The 21,460-nt window shown below is 35.5% G+C and overlaps 1 pseudogene; it reads left to right on the top strand.

Annotated features, from left to right (window-relative positions):
* The first annotated feature begins 15,758 nt into the window (after window positions 1-15,758).
* LOC149199315 (actin pseudogene) lies at window positions 15,759-17,553 on the top strand (annotated as a pseudogene).
* The last annotated feature ends 3,907 nt before the right edge of the window (window positions 17,554-21,460 follow it).

The following is a 21,460-nucleotide window of genomic DNA, read 5'->3' on the forward strand; positions in this document are numbered from 1 at the left end:
GAGCCCCAAAAATGGACAATTATTTGGGCTCATTCAACCTCCTAATATGATTTAATCCACCATTCTCATTAGTTTATTGCATGTTTTCGATTATATTTATGTTAATAGAGTGAATTTGGTTAGTCATTATGCCAACAAGTCTAATGGGTGCTTTGTGTAGCCTTTTTGGTCAATTTGGAGACAAAATTGAAGGTCTTAATGAGCACTTGGCAGCCAAATTCGTGGGAGAACAAGCTAGAGGATTTGTAGGAAGGTGTCCCCTTCATTTATGGGCCCTTACCTCGAATTCTCCACCATCAGCTCGGAGTTCAAGGGCCAACGAATCAATCAGCACAAGGGCAGCCAAGCAAGTCAAGTAGGACTGCTGTTAACTCCAAGTTTTGGGCAGCCGAGTCCCTAAAGTTTAGGAGGACTGTTGGGTCCTCAATTTGTATAAATAAGAAGGCTTAGGGCCTCATTTTGGTTAGCCAGTGGATGTTAGCTAGTTAGGCAGTAGATAGTAGCTAGTGGTTAGTCATTTGGTAGCCATTAGTTAACTAGTTTGTAGTTCGATTTTTATGCAATAGATTAGCTTTTCTTTCAGCTCATGTTCAAGTTCTTCTTGTGGACAGTTTTGATGTAACTCTTCATTTCTTGATCAATAAAGATGAATCTAGCTTTGCACCAGCTCTAAATCTCTCTTAGGAGGCTGTAGCTCTTGGGGTTGGGCCCATCTCAAGCGCCCAGTACCTCCTTCGTTTATCTTTATGTGTTTGCTATGTTCTTAAAATAAAATCTGCTATTTAGATTTAGATCTTGCTTCGTTATTTAGATTTCTTTTGATGGTTAAAGTAGCTGTTTATGTTTAGAATATATTGGTAGGATAATAACAGGAAAAAGCTCCAAAAAAGGGTCAGCAAACGCTTTTGGTTTCACCTCTTCCTTATTGGATCAGGGGCTGGAGTTGAGGTAACCATGTTGTCCCAAACAAAAACACTTTCTTTGCTTCACCATGCAATCATTAGTGTTTGAATCTCGTACGTAGAACTTGATATCAGTTTGGATGCATGCTTAGGTTTATGATCACTTGGTTTCATAGTTGTTTCACATGGTTTCACTGCAAATAAACTTCTGTTCATTTCCTTTTGTTGTTAGGTCAGATTAGAGTGAAGTAACTAGGTCATAGGTTTTATAACTAGATCTTTGTTTTCTTGCATGTCTTTGTTTGTTCAGTTTGAGAAACCACTTGCAGAGTACCTGTTATCCTTCCTTACCTGCCCATACTCCATCCAACCTACCTGCTTCACCTTTCACTTATAACCCTTACATTACATTTGCCTCATTCACTTACTTTGCCATGATTCTCATCTTCTTGTGCAACATCATTTCATCCATCCTTGAACAAATCCAATCGCTCCTTAGCCTCATCCACCAAGTCCTAGACCTCTTCACACCCCTATTTCACCTTCATACTCATTCCTCCATCTTTTTCCCTCCATCCATGCTCCAAAATCCCATTTCAAAACATCCTGTAGAAGAATTACAGAACATCCTGTAGAAACCCCTACAGACTTGCTGTAGAAGTCCATAACCTCGGTTGCATGGCATCCTGACTTTGTGAAACTCTCTGAAAGGATGATAGGGATCCCTTAGACCCTCTCCGAGTCTTCCCAACCTTTTCCAAGCATTTCTCCTCCTTGATCCACCCCTGCACAGTGAAAAGCCAGTTAAAAGCACATGCATGATAATTCTAATAACTTAATAAAAAATACAAAAATATGTTTTCTTCAGATAGTGATAACTTAGACACATGCATTTTACCTTCCTAGAAGTAATGGCATCTCTTCTCGTAGTTTGCATTCTCATTTTTGCATCAGTAGGACTAGTTGGTAGAATTAGGGTTTGCTAGGGTTTGCATTTCTTTTTGGCTTTCAGTTTCTTTCCGCAAGTAGATTAGCTTCCTTTGAGTTAGCTTTCGTCCATCAGTTAAAAAGCTTCTTATAAGAGCTCATAGAAGTTGGCTTGAGCCCCTAGCGGACTTGTGCCAGCTGACCAAGTGACAGCTGCGGCAAGAGCTAGTACTTGTGCATACAGCACCGTCGCTTCCAAGTTTGTTACGAACTACCGGGTTGATAAAATTAAAGAAGGGAGTTCCAGGAGTTGTAGCATTATTGCTACAATACTGGGGCCCACCACCTATTCTGATTTTGATTCATCAATATTGGGATACTTGTGTCTTTGGTGTGTATCCTGCACTAAATTCCCCAAAATTTCTTTGCAAATTTTCCGTTATCGATTCGATGGCTCCTGTTCTGGGGAGATTGTTTGGTTATATATAGGAACACAAGCGAGGGATTAGATGAGGTTGATTACGTGATAGTCTGTCTTGCCATGGATTAGATTGCCAAGTGTGCCGATTCGGTTCTCATGCATAATGGTTGTCCTATTGAACCCAAAACTCTTTTCAAATGGATACGGAACCTGATGATACAAACTATGATTCTAATTTTCATGCTTATGTTGAATTAAGCCCATCAGATATGGCCATAACCATTGCCACCCAATTTATTTAAGGGAATAAATCATGAATTATGGATCGCACGATCGATTATTTCATTATACAATAATTTGAGAATTATCCATCCACTTTCTTTGATGACAGGAAAGATTGTTTGGTATATTTTGAGTGGTTGGTATTTTTGTTTTTTTTTTCAATTCATAAAATCATCTTTCAGCAAACGTTCTCTGACTTTTCCTGCACAGAATTTTGAGCAACATCTTCAAGGACATCGGTTTTTTGAATATGCAGTCATGCAGTTTAGAAATGCATTTTCCCTCTTATTCCTGTGTATGAGGATCTACCTCTCTATTTATATTTGAATGTTATTTTCTTCCTTTGAAGTTGCCATGATAAAATTGATAGATAGATTGAACAGAAATGCATGCAAAGTTGGTTCTTTGGCTCTTTAAGGAAGGATATATTAGAAGTGTACAAATAGTTCACAAATACGTGTGAAAATTAAATCCATCATTTTTGTTTGTTAATACTCTATAGTGTGATAGTTGTGCTTTTATGTGCTTTTATCCTTAATTTGTGAGATTTCAGATGGTGATTTATACTTTGTTCCCTGAATGTAATCCTTGAAATTCAAAATTTAGCCTGAATTTAATCATGGTGCTTTGTTCTGACATTATTTGAGCATGAACATGAACCAAGTTACTTCTCTTATAGGTACCGTGACATATGTATAATGTTATATGTGGTTGTCACTTGTGCAATTGGAATAGGGAAATAACGAAAAGGCATGGTTCTTGCTTTTAATATCTTTTATATTGTCACTGTAGTCTATTTTGTTTAGTGTGTGTAGATTTTTCGACATTGTTGTCGAATGGAACAATGGAATTTTCCGGAACGTGAATAGCCATGGCCGCAAGCATACAATGTAACTGACTAATGTGAAATGCTGATTGGGGGTTGGGATTCTGTACACATGCAGGCAATTTTATGTCTTATCCAGGAAATCATTATGGCTAAAATGTATTGTAATTTAAGGGTTTTGATATGGTGTTGCCTTTGCGGATGCACTTGCAGGCGAGCCATATTATTAATAAAATGATTTTATTTTGTGTTTTGGGGAGGGATAACCTTCCCAGTCATCTGATCTGGTTCTGGGTCGAGTGGCGGTGTCTCTTCTTGTTTATGGTGTGAAATATTTCTTTGGTTGTTTGATTTCTTAAATTCCCTTAGAGTCATTATTTAATAGCCATAAGAATCTCAAGATACATTCAATAAATTTGTTTAACGATTTATTTGTTAAAAGTAGTCCATTTAATTCTTCTAACATAAGTTACGATTGCTTAAACATATACTTAAATATTTCACTCTACAGCACAAAATTTCAATTTATCTATATCCTTAAAAATCATGAATCTATAGAATTAATAAATTTTCTTTCGAAATTCAAGTACCTTCTTAACACAATAATGCCACTAATATTCTTAAGCTTTAATCATTCGAATTTGGATTTTTCATTGAGACAATTCTCTAAGTTTTATTCTGACATCATTACTATCTTCTAACTCATGTTTTCCATGGTTTTATACTACAAAATTTGTGATTGTTGATAATTTATGGTTTAAGTATCATGATTATTGATAATTTATGATAAAAATATATCTTATTAAACTCATAACTCTGATAATAAGGATAACTTATTAACCTTATTAGACTTTGATAATAATTATTATTGAGTATATTGGTTCTTATTTTATGATGAATCTTGAGTTATAGTAGTGTTTTATTTCTCTTACAAGGTCTTTAGATCAACCTTCTTTTCTTTTATAGTTCATCAATTTTTTTTATTTTTATTTTTAATCACATTTTGATAACTGATCTGGCTTTGGTAGACTGATATACTTGTTAAACTAGCTACAAACAACTTAGTTTTTTTAGAATCATTACAAAAGTCTGATATTAAATTATAGAAGTAAGACCTGATATTAAATTAAGTGTAAGTTAAAGTTTGGTGCACTCATTAGTTCCTCATTGGCTTTCTCATGCATCATTATACACAACAGATTATTTGGCATGGATATGAGTCCTTTCCTCTGTGGTTCTCTGCTCTCATTACATGGTAAAACCACTATCTCATTTTCTTGAGTTGTTTGTGCTTGCATAGCTCTCTCCATCATAACCATATAACAAAGAGAAAATCTAAATGAGTCACATAATTAAAGATGTAGTTTTTTTATGACTCATTGATTCATTGGAAAAGTATATAATCTTGTAATCTTGGATGGTGATAATCTACCCATAATTGACGATGTATAATTCTCTGAAAGATTGCACTATTGAAATGGTATACTGGCATGTTTTTTGTAACAAATCTTTAATGTTGGTGTAACTACTCACCACCGGTTCATTTTACAACATAGTTTACATAGCACTTGAAGTATTTGGATAAGTGAAGTTGAAATTTGTCACCAATTAAAGTGCTCTAAAATAGTGAAATCTGTTCCAATTCACAATGGATAAACTCTGATATCTTATTACCTTTAGATGATCATTGTTCACTAGCATCTGTTCATTATTTTATTGTTCAATCTGATCTAAAAACACATAGATAACATTCCTTGAATGTTGATCATACTATTCACTAATTATTTGGGTTGGATTGTTGTTCTCATTGTCCTTTAGCAATAGCAGTTGCTTGGCATTTCTCTGGTCTATTATTGCAAGAACACAACTCTCTCAATATGATCTTCTAATAAATTTAATTTTGCATTGCAATTGCCATTCAGATTACATGTATCTGCTCATTTACTACTCATATCATTTGTATATTAAACATCATCAAGCTACCATTGAAGTCCCCTTCATTCTTGAGTGAATCAGTTGGGTTTGCAGTATATATACATAAACCACAGGATGGTATATTTTAGTCTCAGAGGCAAATCATACAGATTTGGATTTCAGTTTAGAAATTGAGTATAATGTTACAGGTTAAATGCATATAGTGGATAAAGTTGTCTATGGAGAAATGGAAAGGAGAAACTAATTTTTTTTTAAAAAGGATGATAACTAATGATAGTTCATGTGATTATGGCCAACTTGGGTCAGATGTTTAAGGTGTAGAGAAGAAGTATCACAACAGGGGTAAGAAATCAGTAAGAAGAAACAACCTATTTTAGAACATAATGGAAGAGTTTAGTATAATCATAACTTGGTACTCTAAAGGTATCACTATAAGGTCTATCTAAGGATAATGCACATAAAGAAGAAAATATTGGGAATCAACTAATGAAGTTGAAAAATCAGGGTAATAATGAAGGTTATTTTAAGGAACCTGTAAGGTATGATAAATAGAATGATTGGAGAAGATTTGTGTGCATAACAACATCTATAACAATGGGAGAGCCACATTGTAATGTTTTTCATAGGTGACTAACTATGTGACTGAATTATGGATAACAATATGATCATGAGATTTTAATATGTTGATGTCTTAAAACAGGAAAAGATAAGCATATTACACTTGGTAGCTATCTTAATGAATTTATTTATCAGGTATTACCAAAGTTGGATAAAATTTGATAAAGATTAGGGTTTTCAGGGTATTGAATCCATTTATGCATTCAAAAATGTATTTGAAATATAAAAAAATCTTGAAATTGTATTGTTGACTTTTGGTGAATTGCACTGAAAAATGTTATTTTGTCTAAGTTAAACGGATTCAAAAATGTATTTTAAATAACAAAAAAACTTGAAATTGTATTGCGAGTGAATTGTCGTGAAAAAATTCATTTTGTCTATAAGTTAGACCACTTCTTTAATTAATATCTATTAAACATGTTATATCTTGTACAATATACTTTTTGGCTTAGTTTAATAATATAGACAAAATGCTTTTATTAACTTTTTTTTCGTTAATTTTAATCAAAATCTCTAGATAATTTTAAAAACTTGAATTTAAGTTGTTTAACCTAAAATTCAAGTGCATCACATGTTTTTGAGGGTGTTGAATCCATTTATACATTCAAGAATGTATTTTAAACATCAAAAATCCATAATCTCACTGAAAATTGTATCAATAAATTCTGGTAAAAAAAAACATTTATCTATAAATTAAAAGACACCATTAATTTTTTCTATTATAATATATAATTAAATATTAAAAATTATATATAAATTTAATTAATAAAAATATTTACATACATTGATACACTTAAAAACATATTAATATGTTTACCTACGACATATCAAAATATGTGAATAAATAAAATATAAAACATATCAAAATATATGGATAAATAAAATATATTACTATATTATACTATGATATTAATTTTCTTTTCATATTATTTAATATTTGAAATAATAAATTTTCATGTTATATATAATATTTTTAAATATTTTGTTTCAAATTTAAATATTTTTAAAACCCATCAAACTTATGAAAAGGAAAATGCAATCCTTGTCAATAGAACTTGCTATGTAGCTGTATGGGTTTTGATAAGGGTAAAAAGGCTATATCATTGTCAAAACAACTTGCTAGGTAGATGATGCATACAACTTTCGTAAGAAAAAGAGAGTTAATGGTTGTTAATAGAAATTGCTAGGATAATGTATGGAACTTTTAAAAAAGAAAACTTATTTTTTTCCCATAGAACTTGCTACGTAACTGTATGGAATTTTGATCGAAAGTTATATATTTATCCCATTATAAAAATTATTTTTTATTAAATTTAATATTATATATAATTATAAACTATAAATTAATTTTAAAATATTTTATGTTAAATAAATTTTTTTCGTATGTTTTTTATCATAAAATGGAATTTAATTTTTTAATGAAAAAAAACATGGGATTCTTTCTTGCTAAAGGTTATTGAAAGGACATTGAATTCTTCAATGAGAAAGAAAGGACATTGTATAATGGGTGAGTCGAGCCATTTTATTTTTTAATAAAAAAAGACATGGGATCTTTTCTTGCGAAAGGTTATTGAGAGTACATTGAATTTTTTAATGAGAAAGAAAGGACATTGTATAATGGTAAAGTCAGTCAAGCCATTTTAACGAGGAAAGAAATTGGATCTTTCTTTGAAAAAGATATTGTATCGTTTAAAAATAAAAAACCATAATAAATATGATAATTTAAAAAAAAAAAATATTAATAAATATTAATTGTATTATTAGTAATTTTTTAGTGCTTGTGTTTTTCCATGAATTCTTTTAATTATGCATTAAGGTGTTCTTTATGAAAATAAGTTTCCTTTCAAGACACCTATAACTTTGTGAACCATTTATTGGGATGTTAGACGATTAAAATAGTATAGATCATTAGGTTGATTTTCAGTATTAATCAGTTAGGGTATTAGTCAGTTACAATGTTATTCAACCTACTCAAACCCCAATCGTTCTGTTCTGTCTTTTACGTTACCACAGTCATAGATTTTCCACAAATTTCAGTGAGAAGGCTTAAAAAAATAGGTTTTCTGCAACAATGCGGAAACCAATCAGCCAGAATTCACAATTACTATTAGGGCCCTGCTCCCAAATATTCTCTATAAAATTGTGACAGGTCTTGGTCTTCTGGTTGGGGAGCAAGACGAGTCCTAGTCTTCTTGTTGGGGAGCAAGGCGTTAGTGTTGGAGAGCTCTGTCCAGAGAAGAGTGGGAAGCGTACCTACAGTTTGCATTGTCCCAAATATATTACAATTGCATTGTTGTAGCTCTTGGATCAAAATTCGGATCTGTGAACTGCTACCTACGTTCTTAAGTTTATCCATTTTTCAATCCTTCGATTATCTCACCATCGCCCTCGCCGACAAAAACCCCTCAAGTAACATGTATCTTCTTTCACATAGTTTCACATGGTTTATAATTATCAGAAATATCATGGGGTTTTTTAAGGATTTTATTCTGGTGAATTCTTAGCTTCCTTGTGCAAATCATCTGAGATTTCTTAGCGTCTTCATCTTCCTTTCTTCTCGTCCTCGGATCTTTTATTATATCTTTTTGCAACTTCATTACATTTGGAGTCGTTGCTATGTCTTCAAACAGTCTAACTATGGCATACTTACATCATTTTGTATTATTTTGATCAAAAAGTGTTGCATACACAACATTGGCAAGGGTGGTCTTTCCCATGTTGGAAATAATAATCCCAACCACCGCTTAAACACAATGACAAACACCATGCTTCTTTTATTATATATTTTTGCAACCTCATTACATTTGGAGTCGTTGCTATGTCTTCAAACAGTCTAACTATGGCGTACTTACATCTTTTTGTATTATTTTGATCGAACAGTGTTGCATACACAACATTGGCAAGGGTGGTCTTTCTGATGTTGGAAATAATAATCCCAACCACCGCCTTAAACACACTGACAAACACCATGCTTGCTGAGTCAACCACTGCACGATTTCGATTTTGTTTGCAGGCAAGAGGACTGAAGTCAGAACAGAAGTACAACGTGGACCATTCCACAACACAATAGAGGAGTTCAGGCATTTAATAAATTTTGGTAAATAGATATGGGCAAACATTTACTTCGCGAGTGTTGCCCACACTCCACAACACCTACAAGTTCAGAAAACCATTTACTATGTAAAATCGCCCATGTTGCGTATTAAATATTTTCTTTGTCATGTAATTAATGTCAAATTTGTATGTTAAGATAAATATGGATGTAAAAGTCATTTGTAATGTTGGGCAAGTTAGAGAACGAGAGTCTGAGGTAGTGAGGAGAAAATTGTGGAGGAATCGCCCATGTTGCGTATTAAATATTTTCTCTGTCATGTAATTAATGTCAAATTTCTATGTTAAGATAAATATGGATGTAAAAGTCATTTGTAATGTTGGGCAAGTTAGAGAGTGAGAGTCTCTCAGGTAGTGAGGAGAAAATTGTGGAGGAAATATTGGTGGGCGCGTGAAAACCAGTTTTACAGAAATTTACTCCGCAACAGTAAGTTTGATGTGTTTTCACTTGGAGGTGCAACCTCCATTTATGACGCCAATGTATTTCTTTATGTTTTAACATATAATATAAAGTGTGGCTAGTTGCGTTATGACATTAATCCCTTGCAAGTAGATTTACGACAACCTCTTTTCTTTTACTCTGTTCTTCAGTGCGTAAGATTTATGTTTTGATTAAGTCCCTGTGTGGTTGTGATATCCTCCCTGCAACCTAAGATTTACCTTGCCGCAACTGAAGTTGATTTTGCTTACTTTTCCGCAACCTATTTCTGAGCTCCTTTGCCCTCATAAAACTTTTCTAACAAGTGTTTTTACTAGCAATTAAAATTTGTTTTGAGGCAGAATTTTTGAAGTATATTTACGAAGTAAAAAGTTTTTTCTTTCACTCAGAAATACCAACATCAAGCACAAGCTTGACTAATCCTCACATACCTCAGTTTAATGGCAAAAATTATGATTATTGGGCTATTACAATAGCCCAATGGTTAAAAGCATGTGTTTCCTCCTATGAGGTCACAGGTTCAAAACCAGTGGGGGGTAGAGTATGTATGCCTTCGTAGACTTAGCAGTCAAATCGTTGCGCGAAGGTGGATCCTTTGTCCCACAAACAAGGGGGTTTATACACCAATTTGGTGTCTGGCTTAGTTGTGACCTTAAAAATGAATATTATTATTATTATTACAATGAAGGCCCTGTTTTCGTCTCAAGACATTTGGGAGTTTTTCCTTTCACTCAGAAATGGCAACATCAAGCACAAGCTTGAATAATCCTAAAATACCTCAGTTTAATGGAAAAAATTATGATTATTGGGCTATTACAATGAAGGCCCTGTTTTCGTCTCAAGACATTTGGGATTTGGTAACCAGCAGATGCAGCAGCATACAATTTGTTGTCTCAAGCAGAAAGGGATTTGTTAAGGGACAACAGGAAGAAGGATTCAAAAACCCTGTTCTATATTTTCCAAGCAGTTCATGAAAGTATTTTCCCAAGGGTTGCAGTTGCAACGAAGTCCAAACAAGCATGGGACACCCTCCAAACAACCTACCGAGGCATGGCAAAAGTCAAGACAACAAATCTACAAATGGTAAGGAGAGATTTTGAAACACTTTTTATGAAAGGGTCTGAGAATGTAGAATCGTTTTTTACACATGTAATTGGGTTGGTTACACAAATCAGGTCTCATGGTCAGACACTTGAAGAAAGGAGAATAATTGAGAAAGTTTTGAGAAGTTTGCTAGTAGGTTTGATGCCATTGTTGTGGCCATAGAATAGACAAAAGATCTCCTGTAGAAATTCTGCAAATTCTCTACAAATCTTGCTCTAAGACTATGTAGAAAATATGCCCGTAGATTAACCCAATAATGCAATATAACCAAAGCAAAATACTATAACCTACTTCTACTATCAATTTGTGGAAGCTTAAAGATCAAGCTGAATCAGAGATGAACAATATAACCAAAAGAAGAAGAAATCACAATACACATAAAAATACTTTGGGGAAAGCCTCAGGTAAAAACCCCACTATCTGTATTATCATACAAGATGGAAATACATAAGAATTATACAAAGCCTTAGCTCTCACAGCTAGCCAGCTCTCAGTACAATCCTCACAGAGCAATCCTGGCTTCTCACAAGCCTTCCTCTTTGCCCTCCAAGCTCCTATTTCCTTGTGTTGTTCCTAGTGGATGATTCTCACCTCACCAAGTGGAACACTGCTCTAACACACTGTCAGAACTGCGCAATCCTCCAAGGAATGATTCCTTCTGCATGCATGAGTTTTCTTTATAGGAAAACACATGAAACTGATAATACACTATCCTTGACATTTAATTCAACTAGGTCTTTCTCATAATAGACATGCATGAGTTACTGATGAGGGAATCTTCAGTTATCTGGAGTACACTGGTTGAGTGCATGCATGCATCAACTGACTAATAACTCACAAGTAGTTCCTCAAACAGTTTGAAACTAATTTAACTGGAGTTAACTCAGTAAACTGTTAACTAATTACAACTCAAATATAACTCAATCTTATATCCTTAATTAAGGGATAATCTCCTTAATTTAAGGGATAACTCTTGCATGAATTCAGAAAGACTTGTAACTTGAATTTCTCCAACTAATTAATCCATAATGAATTAATTAATTATTTCCAAGCAGTTGTTAAGACTAAATTCGATTTTAATTCAAGGACAAATTAAAATTGGAATATTCTAGATTCTATTTTTATCATTTCTTGTTGCTATTTTCAACATCTCTCATAGTTTTCAGTGGATGAGCTTCGTGCATCACTTATTTCTCATGAACATAGACTGAATAGAGCAACAAGCTCCTCATTGGAGCATGCCTTCAAGACACAAGTTTCCTTTGGTCAAGGTCGAGGCAGAGGAAGATCATATGCTAGAGGAAGAGGAAGAAGCCCACACAGAGGTGGAAGAAGCAACCCTTCAAGCTCAAGTGGAAGGGGCAGCAATCAAAATCCAAGTCAAGGCCCAAGCCAAAATCAAGCACAAGGTCAGAGGTATGATAAATCTCAAGTCCAATGTCATTACTGTAAGAAGTATGGTCATTATGCAAATGAATGTAGAAATAAGCAATATGACATTAGTAACAAACCAAGTGTAAATTTCACAAAAGAAAATTAGAACCATGATAGCATGTTTTTAACTTGTAATGTAGCACAAGAAAAACAAAGTGATGTATGGTATTTAGATTCAGGGTGTAGCAACCACATGTTAGGGAACATAGAAACATTTTCCACTCTAGATGAAAGTGTGAAATATTAAGTGACATTAGGGACTGATAGCAAAGTCTTTATCATGGGAAATGGAAGAGTTAATATCCTAACAAAGAAGGGGGAGAAGAAGTACATCTCAGATGTTTACTTTGTCCCCGATTTGAAGCATAACCTCATAAGCATTGGACAGCTCATGCAAAAGGGATACAATGTCTTTTTCAAAAATGATGTGTGTACAATTTTGGATAGGCCTCCAAGGAGACAACTGATTGCAAAGGTTCATATGACAAACAATAGAATGTTTCCCCTAAAGATAAGATCAAATTTGAAAGAAGAAGGTGCACAAGCACAACTATCAATGAACTCACAAGAGGATGGAAGAAAAGAGGCAACTGTCACACAAGTGAACTATCAAGCAGAGGTCAAAGATGAAAATTGGTTATGGCATTTGAGATTTGGACATCTCAACTTTGGAAGTTTGAATTTGTTGCATAGGAAAGGCATGGTGAAGGGACTGCCACTCATAGAAAAACCGAACATCCTATGTGAAGGATGTATCTTGGGCAAGCAACATAGAGAGACATTTCTAGCGGGAGAGTCCATAAGGGCAAAGGCACCTTTGGAAATTGTCCACTTAGATTTATGTGGACCAATGCAGACACCATCAATCGGTGGCAGCCACTATGTATTGACCTTCATAGATGACTACACAAGGAAGACATGGGTCTATCTCCTAAAATAGAAAAGTGAAGTGTTTGAGTGCTTTTGCGAGTACAAGGCTCTTGTTGAGAAGCAAAGCGGACACTACATCAAAGTTCTCAGGACTAACAGAGGTGGCGAATACATCTCAAATGACTTCCTTCGATTTTGCAGGGAGCATGGAATTCACAAGCAATTTACAACAAGATATACACCTCAGCAAAATTGTGTGGAGGAAAAGAAGAATAGGACCATTGTGGAAATGGCAAGGAGTATGTTGAAGGAAAAACATTTGCCAAATGATTATTGGGCTGAAGTTGTCACATGTGCAGCATATATCTTAAATAGATGTCCAACCAAAAGCGTCCAGAACATAGTTCCTGAAGCGGCATGGAGTGAAAGAAAGCATAGTGTCACTCACATGAGAGTTTTTGGATGTGTGTCTCATGCACATGTCCTGGATGAGTTGAGGAAAAAGTTGGACATCAAAGAGGGGAAATGTATATTTGTTGGATACAATGATGAATCCAAGGCATACAAGCTCTACAATCCATCAACCAAAAAGGTCATAATCAGAGAAGAGGAAAAATGGGATGGAAGTTTAGAGAAGACAGTCAATGTGAAATCATGTATACCACATGAGGACAAAGCGGAATTAATAGCAACAAGTAATTCCTTAGCAGTGACTCCCTCTACTCCTATTCAAGCGCAATAAAGCAGGCAACAAGGAACAACATCAACAAATAATAGGACAACGTCACACAGTCAAGCAAGTGTTTCTCCAAGCATGCCACAAAGCACAACACCAAGTGACATGTCAAGCCCATCTTCAACAAGCATAAGAAGACCAAAATTCAGAAATCTAAATGAAATTTATGAGCAAGATGAGGTTGATAGCAGCGCTAGTCTGAATACCTTATTTGCATTATTTTGTCATGTAGATGACCCAATCCATTTTGAAGATGCAGTCAAAGAAGAAAAATGGGTTGCGGGAATGGAGGAAGAAATAGAAGCAATAAAAAAGAATGACACATGGGAGTTAGTGGACTTGCCGCAAGGAAAACAAGTCATTGGAGTGAAGTGGGTCTATAAGACCAAAAGCAACATTGAGGGAAAGATTGAAAGGCACAAAGCAAGACTAGTTGTCAAAGGTTACAAGCAACAACATGGAAGAGATTATGCGGAGATGTTCGTGCTAGTCGTAAGGATGGAGACGGTGCATAGAGTTGTGGCGATTTCCACGTAACATAAATGGAAAGTGTATCAAATAGACGTAAAATCAACATTCTTGAATGGAGTGCTAAAAGAGGAAGTGTATGTTGCGCAACCGCCTGGTTATGAGGTAGAAGGCCAAGAAGACAAAGTGTATCAGTTGAAGAAAACTCTTTATGGGCTGAAGCAAGCAGTGCGTGCATGGTACAACAGGATAGATGCCTACTTGTTGGACAATGGTTTTGACAAGTGTGACGGTGAGCCTACTCTCTACATCAAAGAGAATGATGGTAAGATTCTCATTGTTATCTTATATGTAGATGATTTAATTTTTACAGGTAGTGATGATTTTCTCATCGTTGATTTCAAACAAGTCATGAACATTGAATTTGAAATGACTGACTCAGGATTGCTAAGATATTTTTTGGGCATAGAAGTGAAGCAAACAAAAAATGGCATTTTTATTTCTCAAGCAAAGTATGTGGCAGACATTTTGGAGAGGTTTAATATGCATAATAGCAAGCCCGAACCAACTCGAACTATCACGGGGTTGAGTTGAGCAAAAGAGATTGCAATAGCAATGTTAAAGTTGGAAATAATTAATTCCTACTTGTCTATGGTTGTAATTCTCCATTTGAGGAGTTTGTTCCTATATAATAGGGATTTAGTTTTCTCTAGTTTAGTGTGTGGTTGAGAGAATCTCTCAACCACACTAGTGTACGTCCAAGATAGAATTCCTATCTTGAGACTATTGATTGTATAAATATCTTGTAATTTCCTCATTCATTAATTAATAGAAAATATATTGGTTGAGCTGTTTTTATCTTGGTATCAGAGCCTGCGAGGGCCTGGCCCCTCCTGGGCTGAGGGAAATAATTGGGAAATATATTTTTTGTTTTAGTTTTTTAATTGTCCATCATACGTCTAGACCTATGTGTGAGACCTGCGCAAACTTGTGAAGCAAATGCGTGTAGTGAATTTGGAGAGCGTCAGTGACAACTCTCGAAGAATTCATGGATCGTGATGACCTGGTGCCGACTGTGGAGACTCCTGTGGTGAAACCGATGTGAGAGGCAGTCGTTTGTGGATCGAATTCCATAGGTTCATTGCAACGACAATTAAAGGACCAGCGTTCAAGTGGAAAGGTTTGCTGGTGAGGTTGTGCGATTGCGACGACGATTAAAAATGTAAATTGTGTTGAGTGATTAAAGAGATGGAGCTTCTGTTCATTGGAACTGTCATCTGGTGGTCGTGGAGAGTTACGGAAGGTGCGATCCGACCCATAGAGACCTGTGGGTTATATTGGGTGGATCTGCGACATCAATTTTTTTTTTTTCTCTGCTAGAGTGATGCAGAGCCATCTCCTATTGGAATCGACTTAAGATTAGAGCTATCCAATGTTTGAGAGGCGTGAAGCCTGTATCTGCTGCAAGATCTGAAGAGATGTAACTTGGTTGAAGCAATACCGAGTAACGACGCCTGTTAATGATGCATAGCGCAATCCGCGGTATGTCTGCCAGTGGGAGGAAATGTGTGCCAGTGAATAAGCTGTGCTGCCTGGAATCTGCTGGAGAGTCGTGATAAACTTTCTGCGTGGATTGTATGCCATTTGATGGTTTGAATTAAGGTTTGCTTCTGCTTCGGATTTCATTTCTCGGTGAGGGAAAGGACAGAAGGAAAGAGTTCAGACGATGGGCACTGCACGCCGTCAATTTTCGTCTCTATTTCGCGTTTGCAGTTATCTCGCAATTTAATTGAAGATGGCTGATGCAGAGGATATCCAGCCCCTTGTCTGTGACAATGGAACCGGAATGGTCAAGGCTGGATTTGCTGGAGATGATGCTCCCAGGGCAGTGTTTCCAAGTATTGTTGGTCGCCCTCGTCATACTGGAGTCATGGTGGGGATGGGGCAGAAGGATGCATATGTACGTGACGAGGCTCAATCTAAAAGAGGTATTCTTACTTTGAAGTATCCTATTGAGCATGGTATTGTTCTTGATTCTGGTGATGGTGTCAGCCACACAGTTCCCATATATGAAGGATATGCTCTTCCACATGCTATTCTCAGGCTAGATCTTGCTGGTCGGGATCTGACTGATGCTTGGGTTGATTTGTGTATTTATCGAAATCATTTATTGAGGAACAATCCTGTGTGCTTAGATTGTTAAGAGTGGATCCTGGTTCGAATCTTGATTAAAATGTATAATGTCTCTGTGAATGTGATATTGTGTTGGGATCTATAGATATCCAAGAATGGAGCCGACCGCTTATGAGTTGATTTGTTTTCCATAACCAAAGATTAGTGTGACCTGATTCATAGAACAATAGGATTGATAGAGCGAATGAATCATGCCTCATCAATATATATTTTATCTGTTACAAGGCCGAGGTGGATACACATTGCCTATATGAGCATCAATTCACAGAATGATGCTATGGAAATGGGTGACCGAGTTGACAGTTTGAAGAAGCTTGTGTTGAGCCAAGGAATGTCCCGCTGCCATGAAAAAGAAGTATACGACATTACTTGGGACGGTGCCAACGTTTTGCCTCTGTCAGCGCATATGGCTATGCGATGCAAATGATGGATTTGTAAGACTCTTCTCAATAGAATCCATCGGGTTTCCTTTGGGACAAGTTTTGAAATTTTATTAAAGTTGCAATTGTTCTTCAATTGCTGCCAATTACTGTTGAATGCATAGAGTTTGTGAGCAGTCATCGCGTTTACGATGTCCTGCAACAATGTGAAATTGTTGTGGACACTAGCGATTGTTCATGGAGCCATGAGAAGGTTGAGGAGAATTGTGTTGGATATCTGCGTGTGGAGAACGAGTCTGGTGATCTGCACGAGTTGCAACATAGAGTATGGTTTAGTGTGTTATACATTACAATAAGCTTGGGATCTGACGATTCTGGATGGAACAAGTGGATGCTTGAGCCTGTGCACCATTGATCTCTTAATGTGTGTCACTGATAAGAGGATTGAGCACAAAAGGAACTCTAAGAACTTCCAAAATTTAGCAGCTTCCAAAATTTAGATGCTTTGATGAAGATCCTGACTGAAAGAGGTTATTCATTCACCACTACGACAGAACGTGAAATTGTTCGTGATATGAAAGAGAAACTTGCTTATGTAGTCCTTGACTACGAGCAGGGGCTTGAGACAGCCAAGACGAGTTCCTCCCTGGAAAAGAGTTACGAGCTTCCTGATGGGCAAGTGATCACCATTGGTGCAGAGCGTTTCAGATGCCCTCGATTCGGTTGGTTGAAACGAGAGGATCGGGTGACTACCTGCTAGAGCGTAGCTCAGGGTCTCAGGAATGGCTTCGGGACCGGCGAGAGGTCGAGCGGATTATGACTATCTCATAAAACTGTTGTTGATCTGTGACAGCGGTGTGGATTTGGGACACTGATGGTGTCTGATCGTGCAAGAGCCGAAGAGTAAAGGGCATGGTCGATTGCTGGAGCAAAGTTTGTGGTGTGTCTGCGATCAGAGAGTGAGATCTGAGCAAGTGACAGCAGATCGGTCAAACAGGTGGACTGGTTATGTTGGCAGAGGATTGGCGATGTTGCTGGTGTGTTTCTAGAGTAGCAGGCCAGCGTGGAGAAGATTGCTGGGTCTAGAACACTGCAGGATTGGAGGAGATCGGCCCGGTGGTGTGTGCCGAGCAAGCCGACCAATTGCAGATCTAGTTATGATTCATGATATTTCTGGACTCTAATAGTTGCTGTTATGTTTGGGAAATAATCATCTTTGGGCAAAGATAGAGAAATTTGATATTTTGTCAACCTGAAAGTTTATTTTTTATGTCTTGGAATCATGGATAATATTATTCGCCTTATTGAGCCTAGCTAACTCAATGTAGGCAAAGTTATTTTGTTAGAATTTGCAACTCTAACAAATAACAGGTAAAGCATGGAGCTCCAAGAAGTTATTTGACAAAGATGCCCAAGATGTGAACTTGGGATAAAGGAGCAGCAACAATGTTGATGGTGGACAACAAAGTAGATTTTTTGAGTTAGTGTGGCTTGTGGAATAGACTCCTTAGTATGTTATTGTAATAGTCTTTGTATGTACCAGAAACTCCAAATGTTGAGGTATTGAATGTAAGCCTTGTAAAGGCATTTGAAAGTTCGTGGTGATCTCAAAACCACTTTGTAATGGTTTGTGGTCAGCCTGAAACCATCTTTTGTCACTATAATGTGATGGTTGGTGGTGAGCCAGAAACCATCTATAGAGCCTTAGTGGCTACAGGAGTTGCCCGGTGGTGGCACGTGGAAATTTCTGCTCGGTGGCAGCAGATTTGATTGCCCGGTGGTGGCGAATTGGGGTTCCGTGATCGGACCTGCCCGGTGGTGGCATATTGGGAATTATCAATGGTGACCATTGTGATTAAGGGGGAGTGTTGGAAATAATAATCCCAACCACCGCCTTAAACACAGTGAAAAACACCATGCTTGTCAAGTCAACCACTGCACGGTTGCGATTTTGTTTGCAGGCGAGAGGACTGAAGTCAGAACAGAAGTACAACGTGGACCATTCCACAACACAACAGAGGAGTTCAAGCATTTAATAAATTTTGGTAAATAGATATGGGCAAACATTTACTCTACGAGTGTTGCCCACATTCCACAACACCTACAAGTTCATAAAACCATTTATTATGTAAAATAGCCCATGTTGTGTATTAAATATTTTCTCTGTCATATAATTAATGTCAAATTTGTATGTTAAGATAAATATGGATGTAAAAGTCATTTGTAATGTTGGGCAAGTTAGAGAGCGAAAGTCTCTGAGGTAGTGAGGATAAAATCGTGGAGGAAATATTGGTGGGCCAGAAAACCAGAGTTTTACAGAAGTTTACTCTGCAACCCTACTGATCGCAGTAAGTTTCTTGTGTTTTCACTTGGAGCTGCAACCTCAGTTTATGACGCGAATGTTCCTTTGAATGTTCCTTTGAATGTTCCTTTGTTTTTGCTCTGCGTAAGATTTATGTTTTAATTAAGTCCATGTGTGTGGTTGTGATATGGAGAAGTTTACTCCGCAACCCCAGTGATCGCAGTGAGTTTGTTGTGTTTTCACTTGGGGCTGCAGCCTCCACTTATGATGCGAATGTATTTTTTTATGTTTTAACATATAATATAAAGTGTGGCTAGTTGTGTTATGCAACCTCCTTTGTTTTGTTGTGAGTAAGATTTATGTTTTAATTAAGTCCCTTTGTGGTTGCGATATCCTCCCCGCAACCTAAGATTTACCATGCCGCCAAAGTTAACTTTGCTTACTTTACCGCAATCTATTTCTGAGCTCCTCTGCCCTCTTAAAATTTTTCTAACATTCTATTCCCCGAACCCATGGATAACAACTACTATACTTCTCCAGTGGAGAAGTTCTATAAATTTGTTCAATAGGTCTTCAATTCCAACTGTTACGGTTTTTAACCGCCGTGGCCTATTGACTCTAAAAATACTAAGACCCATCCTGTGATCCATAACTCTATACACTTTTCTTAACTCCTCCCGAGATGCAAGCACGTCATTCTTGTTCATGCATGCAACAAACAGTCCTCTACCACATATACATGAAGTTATGCACTTTTAGTTTTTGACACATATGTCTAGGGCAAAATTATATCAATGTATATGTATGTTTATGTGAAGCTATGCAATTTTAGTTTTTGGCCTAAATATCCGGAGCGAAGTTATAGGTGGGCACATAAAAATTAATTTCAACACAGCATTTGTAAATCTTTATAAATCTTGGTTTTACAGACGGTGAATGGAGCTGCAGCCTCGTTTTGTTTTGTCTAATCAAAGTATATTTTGGTGTGACTCATCATGAAAATTTTATTTATGGCTTTTACCGCGCATAACTCTGTGTTTTTGTTGTTACGTGAAATTTGTCGTATTTTGTTTGTGAGGTCTTCGTCTTATCCTCTGCTTTTACTGTTAATTGGTATTTTGTTTGTGAGGTCTTCGTTTTATTCTCTGCTTTTACTGTTAATTGGTATTACGGCGGTTGGTTTGTTATTACAATAGTTTTATCTTCCAATATTACTTAATATCATGATCATTTCAAAATTTAATATGAAAATGATTTAATTTGGTTCAAATGATAATTTTAATGTAATACTTATCAATCATTTCATTAATTTTTTTTAAAAAATTATATGTAATGAGGGTGTTCATCTGATTCAATATGACATGTTCTTCATCAAAAATTGATAAAATAATAAATTCACTTCTTTGCATTGAAAATGGATTTTGAATCTCTTGATATTTCCCACAAATAGATCTCACATGGTCCACTCATCTACAAATGGTAATTTAGACTGGAAAATTGTTTATTTTCCATTGGTGATAAGGTTTTATCTTCCAATATTACTTAATATGATGATCATTTCAAAATCTAATATGAAAAATGATTTAATTTGGTTCAAATGATAATTTCAATGTAATACTTACCAATCATGTCATTATTTATATATAATTTTTTTTATATGTAATGACAGTGTTCATCCAATTCAATATGACATGTTCTTCATAAAAAAATGATAAATTTTTCGTTGGTGATAACGTTTTATCTTCCAATATTACTTAATATAATGATCATTTCAAAATCTAATATGAAAAATGATTTAATTTGGTTCAGATGATAATTTCAATGTAATACTTACCAATCATTTCATTATATATATATATATATATATATATATATATATCTAATGACTTCATCCAATTCAATTTGACATGTTTTTCATAAAAAAATTGATAAAATAATAAATTCACTCCTTTGCATTGAAAATGAATTTTGATTGAACTATAAATTATTTCACATTCACAATAATTTTCAAAAAGAGGTAAAATTTTATTTATTTATAATAATAAAAAATTATATTAACAATAAAAATAGAACAATGGTTAAATTTGTCCATTTGTCCATTTTTTATTTTATTTTAAATTTCTTTTATATTATGGGATATGATTCATGTTAGAAAATGTTTGAGATAAATTTGATAACTTTGTAATGTAAAAGGGTAAACAATGGAGATGTAGAATGCGTAAGATATTTCTAATGATAAAATGTCAAGTGTGTCTTTTATTTTTTAAATTTTTGTTTACATTGAATTTTTTTATATGTCAGGATTCTCGAATTTATGTCTTACGAGGTTTTCTTTGCAACATCTGGTGCAATTGCTAGTTATATATGTTCTTTAAATATAGTCATTTTTTAGGGGTTTTTTTATCCATCCTAAACTTATCATTTTTTTTATAAAATTTTCTTTCTATCACTATTTTGTTCATTCTATTTTCACTTACTAGTACAAGAGGGAATTTTCTTTCTATCACTATTT

The sequence above is a fragment of the Pinus tabuliformis genome, chromosome 2_1 (assembly GCF_031772625.1).
Source record: "Pinus tabuliformis cultivar Carrire ecotype Pingquan chromosome 2_1, CPIR1, whole genome shotgun sequence".
NCBI classification, from domain to species: Eukaryota; Viridiplantae; Streptophyta; class Pinopsida; order Pinales; family Pinaceae; genus Pinus; species Pinus tabuliformis.